Genomic DNA, 15244 nt, shown 5'->3' with positions numbered 1-15244 from the left:
ATCCTGTAGAATATTAGTGGTAGTGCAATTGTGAGGTGTACACATAGAACTTATCTACCAAGTATCACTTCTCTTCTTGGAAGACGCTGCTAGCCGAAACATGCAAAGCTAATCACGACAAAGAACCATATACCTTCCCGCATCTGTGCGATCTACAGTATAATTAACAAAGTTTTCCATGTAAAACTTTTTAATAGCTCATACGCAGTCGACTTTTGTGCGGTACTTGCTTCACACTTTTAACCCACCCTCTAACTACATAGACGGTGGGTTGTACAAGAGATTTGAGGATGACTCATCTTCATTCAAATTCAAGTTAGGCATGTGATGAGGGGGACAATAAATGTATCTTAAGGTACTTGCTTCACACTTTTTAGTATGCATATGTCTACTGCATAAGGCACATTGTACAAAACTTCATGCGGGAAATCAAAGACAAATTTTTTTGAAAAAAAGTGGTGGATATAGGGTATGCTTTAAACCAACCATCATTCAGACACTACCACAAGAAAATAAGATTCTCAAATGCGGAGGCATTAAGGTGGGTGGATAACAATCCGTGGATAAGTTGACAAGGGCATTTGACGAGGGTCGACGATGTAGCCACATGACAACAAACCTTGTAGAATCAAATAAATTCGTGTTTAAAGGCACTAGAAACCTACCCATAACTGCGTTGGTGAGAGAAACCTATTATAGGTTGGGAGCATTGTTCTATACCGGAGGTTCAAAGTGGAGTTCACTGTTAGAATCGAGGAAATTGTTCAGTAAAAATTGCATGAAATTTATGAAGGAGGTAACTATCAAATCTAATACACATCTGGTCATAAGATTTGACCATCAAAATTACAGCTTCACTGACGAGGAGACAATGAACCATAATGAGGGGCGACCAATGGGATACTAATGGGTATAACTACATAAAGGTTGGTGTGATTGCAAAAAAGTTTCAAGCCTTTCGTCTGTCTTGCTCCCATGTCATGGGAGCATGTTCTAGTGTTTGCCCAGATGCATTCTTGCATCTATCTGACATTTACAAAGTCGTAAAATTATTCGGTGTTTACAAAAATAACTCCCCATTGGTATCCAACGAGGAATATTGGCCAACATATTAAGGATACGCAATTTTCCACAATAAAAATAAGAGAAAGAAGAAAAAAGGTCACCCCACCAACACATGTATTAGAATCAAAATGGATACGACTGACAAAATAGAAAGATAGTGTGATAATTGTCGTCTTATTGGTCACACACAGAAATATTGTCCCAGTGTAAGAATAAGTTCTATATAAGAATTAATTATGTTGTTAATTTTTTTTGTAAACTTCACATTTAATATAAATTACAACTTTTGGTTACAACAAAACAAACACCAATGCGTCTAAAACAACAAAACAAACAACAAATAAAAACACTTAACACTGCAAAATATCTAATAACATACAACAATCAAAACAATATAATCTGTTTTAGACATCATATCCCTAACATGATTGGCATTCTTAACGGGCAACCAACGACGTTCGATGTCGTCATTGTCATCCATAATAGATAGGGGTGGCAAAACGGGCCGCCCGCCCCGCCCGCCGCCCGCCCCGCCTTATGCCCGCAAAAAAACGAGCGGGGCGGGCATGCCCGCCAAGTAAAATGGACATCAAAATCATGCCCGCCCCGCCAAGATGGCGGGTTGGCGGGCGGCGGGCTTACCCGCCTATTTTTATTTATATTTTTTTTAATAGATTAATATGCTTTTTTTACCTTTTAATTAAACTTTTCACTTATTTTTTAAAACAATTTTTTATAAAAGTAATTTTTTAACAAATTTACTCTAAAAAATATTACATATATTTATAAATAAATGTATAAAATAAACCATCAAGAATTGCAATTACTAGAATTAACTAAAAAAAGAGTGAGTTTTGGAGGAGGAGCGGTTTTTGGCGAGCGGCGGGCTATGGCGGGGCGGGTATGGCGGGCGGCGGGCTTTAGCGAGCGGCGAGCCTAAAATCCCAACCCAACCCGCCAATTTTTGGCGGGTGCGCGGGCGGCCCCGCGGGCCCCGGCCCGTTTTGCCACCCCTAATAATAGATATGTATGAAACAAATCTGTCTATTTTTCTAACTCTTTTACCATCTTTAATCTCTCAGAGTAACCAAAGGTTCAATTTAGTCTCAATTTTCTCAAAATTCCAATTATGCCAAAAAAGGCTTAGTTCTCGAATAAAAAACATGCCCATAAATGCTAATTTTAGAATAAATGAACAAAGAAATTTATAAGAAATTGAGAAGAGGTGTGAGAAAATAATTCACGCGACACCTCAATTTATACAAAATTTCGTCAAAAGTAAGCTCCAATTCAATTGGCTCGTCATATTAAAATAAAATATAAAATAAAATATAATTATATTTTATAATATAAGTTTAAAAAATCAAGAAGAACATGTGTATGCCCAATTGACACCCCTTTGAAACTCAAAGAGGCCACGTCAATTAGATTTGTGCCTCTATTATGCTTGGGGAACATGTTCGAATTGGCCTTAAATGTTCTTTGTATTTATAATGTATGCGCGCAATTGGTTCTAAGTGTCTTGTACGACTTAGAATAAATGAACAAAGAAATTTATAAGAAATTGAGAAGAGGTGTGAGAAAATAATTCACACGACACCTCAATTTATACAAAATTTCGTCAAAAGTAAGCTCCAATTCTATTAGTGCGTCATATTTGTTGTGAAAAACGATGTCAAGAACAAAGTATAATGCAAGAGAAGAATAAAGAACAGGGAAGAAGAAGAACACAAGAATTGGTTATAACTGCTATTCTTTTACTTTCTCTTTGAAAACAAGATTACAAGTTTACAAGAATAACAAATAACCTCTCTCACCCTAAATTAGGATTTCCAGCTTAGCAATGATGAGAGACTAGTATGCTATTTATAATAAAACCTAACATACTAACTAATGGGCTTTTTCCACAAGGCCCATTACACAAGCCAACTTAATAAACAAGCTAACTTAACAAATTAGGGTTTAAACACTAAAACCTAATTTAACATGCTAACAACCCTAGCATCTTCGACACAAGCATGTGAACAACCTTCGACTTCATGCTTAATCCTGTCGAACCAAGAAGCTACCCTTCAACCATACTAGAGTTCGATCCAATATCTCATAAATCTCCACCTTGGACCTAGATCTACAACATCAAGGGAACAAACTAGCTTTCTTCATGCAGCTTTATCAACTGCATACAATGGAAAAACTTGCAACTCGGCAATGTCTTTGTGATCATATCAGCAGCATTGTCCTCAGTCGAAACCTTCAGCACTTGGACTTATCCATGCTCGATTACTCCTCTGACGAAATGCAGCCTCACATCAATGTGCTTAGTTCGCTCATGATAGGCTGAATTCTTCGACAGGTGTATTGCACTTTGACTATCATATTTAACAGTGATACCTCGACCTTGAAGTTTCAGCTCCTTCGCAAAACCTTCAAGCCACAATGCTTCTTTCACAGCTTTAGTTAGGGAAATATACTCCGCTTCAGTGGTTGATAGAGCAACAACCTTCTGAAGTGTTGCTTTCCAACTAATTGCAGTGCCAAACATAGTGAAAACATATCCAGAAATAGATTTTCTGGAATCCATACAACCTGCATAATCTGAATCGACATATCCTTCGATTACTGCTTTACTATCTTCACCCAAGGCTCCACCATAAATTAGGACTCTGTTCAGAGACCCATTTATGTACCTTAAAATCCACTTCAATGCTTGCTAGTGAGCCTTTCCAGGATTCGCCATGTACCTGCTTACAAGACTTACTGCATATGCTATATCGGGTCTAGTACATACCATAGCATACATCAAAGAACCAACTATATTAGCATATGGGATGCTATTCATATAGGCTCTTTCAACATCAGTACTGGGACACTGATCAATACTCAGCTTGAATTGAGGGTTTGTCGGAGTCACAATTGGCTTCGAATTCGACATACCAAACCTTTCGAGAATCTTTCGTAGGTATGCCTCTTGAGATAAGCATAACTTTGACTTCTTTCTCTCTCTTCGAATGTCAATTCCAAGAATTCTGGAAGCAGCTCCTAGATCCTTCATATCGAACTCCTTATTAAGTTCAACCTCCACCTTCATCAGATCTTCGACATTGTTGCTTGCTATGATAATATCATCCACATAAAGCAACAAAATAACAAATGAATTACCAGGTCAAAATCTGAAGTAAACGCAGTGGTCGAACTGACTTCTAATGAAACTTATGCGTGCCATGAACTTGTCGAATCTCATATTCCACTGTCGAGGAGATTGTTTCAGCCCATACAAAGATCTCTTTAACTTGCACACATAATCTTCCTTCCCCTTTTCGACATACCCTTCAGGTTGCCTCATCAGGATCGTTTCATCTAGATCACCATACAAGAACTCAGTCTTCACATCCATCTGTTCCAGTTCAAGATCGAGCTGTGCCACCATGGCAAGCAGCATTTGAATGGACCTATGCTTCACAACAGGAGAAAACACATCATTGAAGTCGACACCTTCTTTATGAGTGAACCCCTTGCAACTAACCTTGCCTTGTATCTTTTCGACGTCACTCCTTCAATTCCTTCCTTAACTTTGAAAATCCATTTACAGCTGACTAACCTAGCCCCAGCAGGTTTCTTGATCAGTTCCCAAGTATGATTATCATGAAGAGATTTCATCTCATCATCCATGGCCTTCAGACATTCAGTCTTATTTTGACTCCTCATAACTTCCTTGTAGTCTCTAGGTTCTTCGTCCAGAACCTCACTTGCAGAGATTAAGGCATAAGCTATAAGATCTGCATATCCAAGTCTCTGAGGTGGCTTGATGGCTCTTCTCGACCTATCTCTTGACAATAGGTAGTCATCGACAGTTTCCTCAATTTCCTCAGCATCTTCTGCTTCTTCTTCTACTTCATCAAGGATATGCAATTCAGCATCAACATGCTCCACCTCAACAGGAATCTCTACCTGTTCCAGCTCTTCGTCAAATGATTCTGCATTTTGACCAACATCAGTTTTCTTAAAAGCCATTTCAGCTTCATTGAAAACTACATCTTGACTGGTGATACACCTCCCGTGACCTGGCTCTAGGCACCATAGCCTATAAGCTTTGACTCCTTCAGGGTATCCCATGAACATGCATTTCAGAGCTCTAGGTTCGACCTTGTCTTGCCTAATGTGAGCATAGGCTACGCAGCCAAATACTCTCAGTTTGTCGAGATCAGGTGGATGTCCCGACCAAACTTCTTCAGGTGTCTTCATATCTAACACTGTCGAAGGACATCTGTTTATCAGATATGTTGCTGTCGAAACAGCCTCAGCCCAGAACACCTTCTTTAACCCCGCACTAGTCAACATGCATCGGACTCTCTCCAAAATAGTTCGATTAAATCTTTCAGCCAAACCATTTTGCTGTGGAGTACCTGCAGTAGTTCTGTGGCTTGCAATACCAGAGGCTGCACAAAAACTGTCGAATGCCTCATTGCAAAATTCAAGGCCATTGTCGGTTCTCAACCTCTTGATCTTTCTGCCAGTCTGATTTTCAACCTGAGTCTTCCAACTTTTGAAATTCTCAAAAGTTTTATCATTAGTCTTCTGGATGAATACCCATAATTTTCAGGGAATAATCATCTACTATTGATAGAAAATACCTTGCTCCTGAATGTGATGGACACCTTGCAGGCCCCCAAAGATCAGCATGGATGTAATCAAGGGATCCACGTGTTCTTTGTTTGCCTTTGTTGAACTTCACTCTGCAAGAGTTTCCAAGTACATAGGGTTCACAAAACTTCAGCTTTTCGACTTTGTCTCCACCAAGCAGATTTTGTTTCCCTAATTCGACCAGACCCCTTTCACTGACATGGCCCAATCCATGTGCCATATTTCTATCTTCGACAAAGGTTTCGTGGATGCAACATTTGTCGAACCACTTACAAATTCAGCCTCAAGGGTATACAAGCCTTGTTTCTTCACGCCTCTCAAGACTTCCTTCGAACCCTTCATGACTCTTAGGATACTTTTCTCTCCTTGGAAAACATATATTTTCTTGTCGAATTCACCAAGAGAAAGTAGATTTCTCTTCAAATCAGGAACATACATGACTTCAGTCAACAACCTTATTGACTCATCATGGAGTTTGAACCTCACAGATCCAACACCTGCAGTCTTGCAAGCCATGTTGTTTCCCAGCAATACTGATCCACCATCTTGATCACATAATTCCTCGAACAAGTCTTTGTTTGGAGTCATGTCCCGAGTGCAACCTGAATCCAAAATCCACTCTCTTCTCGAGTCACTGCTTGAAACCACAAGAACATCAGATGATTCGAAATCATCTTGAACAATGGCTGCATTGCCATTATCCTTACCTCCATGATCTTTCAGGCGTTCAGGGAACACCTTTCTTGTGTGGCCCTCCTTCTTACAATGATAGCATCGAATGCCAGATGCTTCGCCACTGTAAGACTTCGACAAGCTTTTGCCTTTCTTCATGTCAAACTTACCATCCTTTCGTAAGAGTTTTCCTTTAACGGCCAAACCTTCGCCAACAGTCGAAGGTTTATGCTCCTTTCGTTCGTTCAAGTCCTTTGAATATAGGGCTGATTAAACTTCTTCAAAGGTCAGGGACTCCCTTCCATACAGGAGAGTTTCTTTGAAGTGAGCATGTGATCGAGGCAAAGCACATAATAGTAACAGCGCTTGATCTTCATCATCGATCTTTATATCAATATTTTCAAGATCAAGAATCAGCTTGTTGAACATATCCAACTGCTCAGCCAACACTTTGTCTTCAACCATCTTGAATGAATACAAAGCCTGCTTCAGGTAGAGTCGATTTACCAGCGATTTGGTCATATAAAAATTTCAAGTTTCGCCCATAACCCTGATGCCGTCGTCTCCTTTGATACCTGTCTGAGAACCTTATCACCAAGGCTCAACAAAATTGCGCTGTGTGCCTTCTCGATCATAGTCGTCTTCTCCGCTGCCGTTAATGCAGCATTCATGGCTGCCTCTCCCTTCAATGCTTCCAAACAACCCTGCTGAACCAGTAGGGCTTTCATCTTCAAGCGCCACAGACCGAAATCATTCACTTTGGTAAATTTGTCAATCTCATACTTTGTTGACGACATCTTCTCCATGCTCACCGCACCAATTTATTGTGAAAAACGATGTCAAGGACCAAGTATAATGCAAGGGAAGAATAAAGAACAAGGAAGAAGAAGAACACAAGAATTGGTTATAACTGCTATTCTTTTACTTTCTCTTTGAAAACAAGATTACAAGTTTACAAGAATAACAAATAACCTCTCTCACCCTAAATTAGGATTTCCAGCTTAGTAATGATGAGAGACTAGTATGCTATTTATAATAAAACCTAACATACTAACTAATGGGATTTTTACACAAGGCCCATTACACAAGCCAACTTAATAAACAAGCTAACTTAACAAATTAGGGTTTAAACACTAAAACCTAATTTAACATGCTAACAACCCTAGCATCTTCGATACAAGCATGTGAACAACCTTCGACTTCATGCTTAATCCTGTCGAACCAAGAAGCTACCCTTCGACCATACTAGAGTTCGATCCAATATCTCACAATATTAAAATAAAATATAAAATATAATATAATTATATTTTATAATATAAGTTTAAAAAATCAAGAAGAACATGTGTATGCTCAATTGACGCCCCTTTGAAACTCAAATAGGCCACGTCAATTCGATTTGTGCCTCTATTATGCTTGGGGAACATGTTCCAATTGGACTTAAGTGTTCTTTATATTTATAGTGTATGCACGTAATTGGTTCTAAGTGTCTTGTACGACTTAGAATAAATGAACAAAGAAATTTATAAGAAATTGAGAAGAGGTGTGAGAAAATAATTCACACAACACCTCAATTTATATAAAATTTCGTCAAAAGTAAGCTCCAATTCAATTGGCGTGTCATATTAAAATAAAATAAAATTATATTTTATAATATAAGTTTAAAAAATCAAGAAGAACATGTGTATGCTCAACTGACGCCCCTTTGAAACTCAAATAGGCCACGTCAATTGGATTTGTGCCTCTATTATGCTTGGGGAACATGTTCCAATTGGCCTTAAGTGTTCTTTGTATTTATAGTGTATGCGCATAATTGGTTCTAAGTGTCTTGTACGATTTTTATTTTTTTGTTTGAAACATAGGTAGATTGGAAAATATGGGGGGAAATATGGGTATTAGGGTATTAAAGTTGGAGATGTTGGTTATTAGGGTAAAAAAATTCTACATAAGAGTATATTTAATTACACATATATATTTTAAAAAAAGAAGAGAATTAGCTACTCATTGGGTAAAGTTACACGAATGAGAATAAATGATATGCAATTCCATTAGAAATTTTTTCCTCGAACTTTTGTTGTTATTTCACTTTGAATCAACTTGTTATGTTTTCCCTTATGGGTATCTCAACTTCTACTAGTATGAAAATTGAATTTTGAATGATTGAATTTTTCTCTAAATGATCGTTTTGAATTTGATATAGGAGTTGATTTAAGTGGAATTTTGCTTAATAAAATTCACTAAGCAAAATTGATGCTCGATTAGCGAATTTTGCTTTGTATGATATAACCTTGTAATTTTCGAATTTATAATCCATCGTATGCTCACTTAGTGAGCTCAGTTATGCATAATTGATAACAATTCGTAATATCATATTTTTAGTATGAATTCTAGTCCTGTTTAGTGTAATTTACTTTTAATACTTGCATATTTTTGTACAATTTAATAAAAATTCCAAACAATCATGGACAAGACCAATCTGAGCCAAAATAATACTAATTAGATAAATTCTACGGGTTCTTTCTCTTAAAACTATGATGATAAAGCAAGGAGAGGACTAGCATACGAGGAACGATAGAAAGGAGATGAAATTGAAAAAGAAGCAGCGAACGTGTTGCGCCCATACACAAGAGCAACATTATTTATGCCTGAAAGAAGAAAAATCAATATCAGAAGACATATTGCCACACCTATTGTAGTGTGGCGCTATATTTGGCCAAATGTAATGTAAAAAATGGCGCTCCATAGACAAGAGCATGGCTATATTTGGCTACTGAAATATCAGAGCAACGCTTCCAAGAGCTATAGCGACACATTGTCTATGATTGCACACTTTTACGTCAGACAAGTTTCAAAATTGTGGTGCGCCTTAGGTCAACAGTGACGGGTTTGTGCGTTTTACCTCTATTTAGTATTTTTGATCATATACGGAGTTTCATAAGTCCAATTGAGGTGAAATTAGTGGAAAATGAAACTAATTTCTAAGGATATAACTTTCGCGAGGAAGTCACAGTTTAATTTAGAAGGTAAAAGTACATAAAATAGTGAGTAAAAGTTTAACATTGTTACAATGTTGAAATGTAAAAATTGGGCTAATTTCTTAACCCTAAAAACTCATTTCAATGCCTATTTAATTGGAAGCAAGAAAAGGGTTTCAGTTGTCGAATTTTGTTCACGACTTTGGTTTCAATAAGATTTCAAATTTTATGATCAAAAAGACATATTTTGCAGCTAAGGGAGAAGGGAAAAACCCAAAACATCATTAGGGAATCATCTATATCATTCATAAGACTAATCTATCTCTTTACATTGTATTTTTCATTAATCTCATAAGGATGAGTAACTAATTCTCTTAGGTTAGACCCCCTTAGATAAGTTTTCTCCCAATAATATAAAACATGTGATCCACGTAGATTTTCTCTCTATAGTGAATTTCTTCTTACAATTATTAAGTATTATTTTGTGTTTAATGTTTTCCCTGTCTACGAAGTTGGGAGAACCGGTCTAGATAACAATGATAACTAACTATAGATTTGCATATTGGAATTAAGTAACGTCGTGGAGCTGTTTATGATTGCTAGATATAAGACATAATTAGTCGTGACATTAGATATTTTACATTCTATAAAACCTTTGTCAATTGCAACTTTCCCCCATGTTCATTTGGAAATCGTATTCAGACAAAGTAGGTTACATGGCAATTAAATTATTGTGTAATCATGTTTTGTATAATAGTCAGGATATGAGAAAACTCGTGATAGGCTCAAGTCAAGATATGAGAGAACTCGTGATAGATTCAAGTCAGGATTAACCACATGAAAAGGGAAAAATATTCAAAGAGAGACTTAATCATTTTTATCATAATATTTGTTAACCATTAGTTTTAGTTAGCTAGTTTACAATTATTCACACAACCAACTCAATCGCATTTTGCGGACCCCTCAGTTATACTATTACCTTTTTTTTTCTAATGGCAAGTACTATCACCTTAGTTTTGTATAACTTAAAATAATATATATATATATATATATATATATATATATATATATATATATATATATATATATATATATATATATTAGTACTTATCAATATCCGACAGAGGCGTTAGAAGAAGATAAAGTGAATCATTTGACACTTAAAATGCATTATAAGCAATACATAAACAAATGAAAGCGCAATTAGATTCCTTGGCCAAGCAACTAGCCGACCCCTAATGAGAATCCCATTAGATAAATGTTGTTGCGGTAAAGTAGCAAGCAAAAGTAAGTTTGAAAATATTATGGGTACGTGGATCAGTGCGATGGATCAAATTTTGTATAATAATCTCCAAATTTCTATAAGCTTGGTTTGCAAGTTATTTACATGTAGAAGATATATAATATAAAAACGGAAAATTAAAGTATCACAGAGAAGAGAACTTTTCAGGATTGAATTTCATTCGCTCATAGAATATGCATTTTATCAATCAGTAAAACGCGATCTAAACATTCATAAATATCATTGCGTATCGCTCACAACAAAGTTTATCTAAAATAACTGATGAGGTTTCAACCTTATTGTTTAATTGATGATGTCTCAACCTATCAAATAATACGACAACATTAAGAATTGATACTCTTGTAAATGTTAAACCTAAAGCTATGTCTAGAATTTAGAATCTAACAGAGGAAAATATGCCCTCAATATTAAATCAGTCAATGATTACAAGTAACACCATGATCAATAAAAACCTATAACAGTATGCATTCTACTAATGCTAGCATGTGAACAAAGTTAATCATCTCTATAATCATGTATCACTCTTCAACATTGTCTATGTCTAGAAAGGCGTTGCGAGATTATACCAGTTTATTGATAGAAGACGTCTCAACATATTAAACAACACATAAACGTTAAGATCTAATATAGAGTGAATATCAACTCCCAAATCTATGTCTAAAGTTAGTTATCGATAAATGATTAATCTTAGGTCAATAGTTTGAATGATATTTATCAATACAAATAAAACCATAATATACATGAAAACAAAGATTAACATCTATATTGAATTAAAACAAAGTTCACAATACAAAGGTTAAAAGAAATACATGCAACTATGGTGAAGTTATTCGAATCCCAACAAGACATGGGTTGATACAAAGAGAAAGGAGAAGATGAACCAACCTCAATCTTGATGTCTCAACAATCAACGTGAATCCAACTTCCAATCTTCAAGACCCACTCTCACTTATTGATTTCTAAGCCTCTCACCTCCAAAATTGTGGTTTTCACTCAAAAATTGGAACCCCCACGAAAATTGGTGAAACCCTACCCTTAAAATGGGCCACACCTTAAAAAATCTGATTAGAACTCTATTTATACATTTGAGAAATTGTATATCGCGCTAAGCCATACCAGGGCGCACTAAGCGCGCTTCCATTTAAAACACTTAAACCACCTTAACGCGCGCTAAGCGCCAAAATAGGGCGCTAAGCGCACTAGCACGCTCCTGTCCTAAAAAATGCTAGCGCGCTAGGAGTGTGCTAAGCCCACTTTAAAGCTCCTTATTTCCTTCCAAAAATGCATCTTGAAGCTTTATTTGTGGTTCCAATGCCCAATGCTTCAACAATGCGATAAATCCTACAAATTGAACAAAAAATGATTAATATATACAATATTTACATGATAAAACTATAAAGTTAATATTTACATTAAAATTGAGGTTTTGACTTAAAAACCAAAAGAACAAAGCTAATAAGTGCCACAAAATACTACTAATAATAACTACAATTAGACACTTATCAATAAACAAGGTACGACAAGCTTTAATATGTGATTAATGTGAGGAAAAAAAGATAGTAGAGAGAAAAAAAATGAGAGGGAAATAGAAAGGTAAAGAAATTACAACCCCAAAATCACTACCTTATGCTTATAAAGAAGAGTGATCCCAAAGAAGTCCAATACTATAAATTCCTCACTATTCAAGAAGCTACGTGTAATTATCCTTTTTTCTCAAACACTTTAATTGTTTCCTTTCTATGATTTTTTTTTGAAAAGAGCTTCTAACAAAAACAGGAAGCTTCCAAATAATGAAATAGTTAACCTACCAAAAAAGATGCAGTTCTTCATCTAAAGGAAGCTTTCGTCAAAGTGATTCCCTATACCATGGGAAACAAATATATTCTAAGAACCTTAACAGATTTAGGGATAGCATGAGTTTGATATCGCTCTTAATAGTGAAGAAATTGGGCTGAGAAGCAAAACAACCAACATGATGCTAACATCACCACATAGGTCGAATGTATTCCATCATGGAATAATGGAGAATGTGCTAGTTAAAATAGGAAATTTTATTTACCCGTTTGAGGTTGTAGTTCTCAATATTAAAGAAGAAGCAGAGATTCCATTAATTTTGGATGAACCTTTTATATGAATTGCAAGAGCCAATATTGATTGGAAACATGTGAGCTCAAACTAAAATTTTGGAAGGAAATAGTGATCATTAAATTATATCTTGGAATAAAACATTGTGAAGAAAATATAGTATGCAGTAATGTGAAGATGCAACAAAAAAAGCTAAAGACCCACCACTTCCAACTAAAGTAAAGGACAAGAAAAATATATTGAAGATATTTACCTAGTGAACAAAGAATAGGAAGTGTCATACCCCAGTTTTGACCCTAAAATCATACATCATTTGCATCTCAATCATTAATCAAGAGCTCTATCTTAAAGCTTTGTTTTTGGTGTTGTGCTCACTTCATCTCTGAAGGGGACCATCAAGCACCTATGATTGTTTAGCTTGTATATATTATACTAACCAAAATACCAAAAATATTGCTTTGTTCCTTTTGTATATTTGTGTTTTGTAGGTATCAAGCTAAAGCATCCATTAAACAAGGCATTTTCAACATTTTTCATAGAGGAAAACGATTTCCCTCTGGAGTAAATCGATTTCCATACCGCATTTTGCGCCAGGATCTCACTTTGAGCAGGAGTAAATCGATTTCCCTTCTGGGTAAATCGATTTCATGCAGCAAATTTGGCAAAAAAGAACAATTCTCAAGCTTAGTGATATTTGGCACCATTTTTCATTTATTGGGAGAATATTCTTGATCTCATAATTACATACCTCATCGTGATTAAATCCTATAATACACCCTCATTTGATGACATGTGCACCACTTGATCATTTTTTTGACACCAATCTCATTTCTCTGATCATTTTTTATAATCACCAATATTTCACATCATTACCATAATTGATTTCCTTCATAAACCCCATTTTAATCCCACTTTTACAAATTAAATTCAAATTAACCTCCAAAATACAATTACCAATTTGCCACTACCCTCACTCGCAATTCTATAAATAGAGGCCTCCTATCATTCATTTCACAAGCTTTTGATAGCCAAAATTACTCTTGCAAATTCTCTTCTCATCCTTTCCCAAATCACTCAAAGCTCTCCTTTCCCAAAAAGTTAGTGAGATTCACATTGAATCTTACTAATCTTTGGGCTAAACCTCCATCCAACACTTTTTCTTCATCCATTCTTGGTAGATCAAAGCTTGTTGGAGATTGTTCTTGAAGAAGTTGTTTGAAATTGGTAATTTCTTAATCCATTTTTATTCTTCAAGATGTGTTACTTTGTGGATCTTAATTGTTACATTTGTGTGGTTCCTATGGTGGTATTTGCTCATGGTTTGGAGATATTTTCGTGCACAAGTGCAAGCAAGATCATAAGGTGTTTGATAATATGTTTGAGCAAGTATTTCTCCCTTTAGATGCTGTTTTTTATGAAAAATGCACAGGGGAAATCGATTTCCCTGTAGTTGTTTTGCGCAGATTTTGAAAATGCTTCAGGTGAAATCGATTTCCCTCCTGGGTAAATCCATTTCACTCTGACAAAATGCTGTTTTTTTCCTTTTTAAACTTGCTTTTGGTGATTCTTCTTCTACTTCTTTCTTTTGATGTTTACTTTGAATTGCAAATTTAGAGGTCTAATTCCTTTTCAAATTAAATGGACTTAGGGTGTTGATGAAGTTGGATAAACATTCTTTAATTCAAATCTATCATAGGATGAATTACTTAATTAATTCTTGATGCTTTGAGTTAATGATATGTTTAGTGCTTTAATCTACAATATTAAGTGATTGAACTTGAAGATGGAAGGAACCTTTAATGTGATTCTATCTTTTTCTTAATTTCTTTTATTTTGGTCGATGAAAATCTTTGATATAATTGGAATTCTTTCGAGTTCTTTATGAAGATTAGACTGTTACCTCTTTTCTTTTCGTGCGACATCGCTTTCAGAAAACGATCTACATATCGTTTCTCTCGCATGCATTAGCACTCAAATTTTTATTGACCGGTCTCGTTGTAGGGTGACTTCTATATAAGTTACTTGGGGATTGCTTAACATAGCGCTGCATTTCCTGTCTTGAATCGGAAAAAGATCAAAAATTGCAGAGATTGTATGACAATTAGTTCAAGACTTTTGAAAACTTATCGTGTAGTTGCTTTGATTCTATCAATCTTCTGATGAGTTTTCACTAAATTTGAACCCAAGCTCATCATTCACTCACCATTGATCATCAATTACTAACTATTAACAATTAACAACTAATTTTATCTTTATGCTCTTTATTATATTGCCTTTATTTTTATGCTTTATGCTTTTATTTTACGATTTATCATTCACCATTTTTATATTTATGCAATTTTTCTTTTGTCCACTTGGACATATGTTTATGTTTATGCTCTTTTTATTTTTTCCACCTGAACCATACTTTACTTTTATGCTTAAAATACTAATAATCAACTTGAACCATAAAAGACTTAATGTGGACTTGGACTTTGGTTACCATACCCTAAGCTCGGAGGATGAA

This window comes from Vicia villosa, unplaced genomic scaffold (genome assembly GCF_029867415.1).
Source record: "Vicia villosa cultivar HV-30 ecotype Madison, WI unplaced genomic scaffold, Vvil1.0 ctg.001177F_1_1, whole genome shotgun sequence".
Classification (NCBI taxonomy): Eukaryota; Viridiplantae; Streptophyta; class Magnoliopsida; order Fabales; family Fabaceae; genus Vicia; species Vicia villosa.
Note: the sequence above shows the minus strand (reverse complement) of the source record.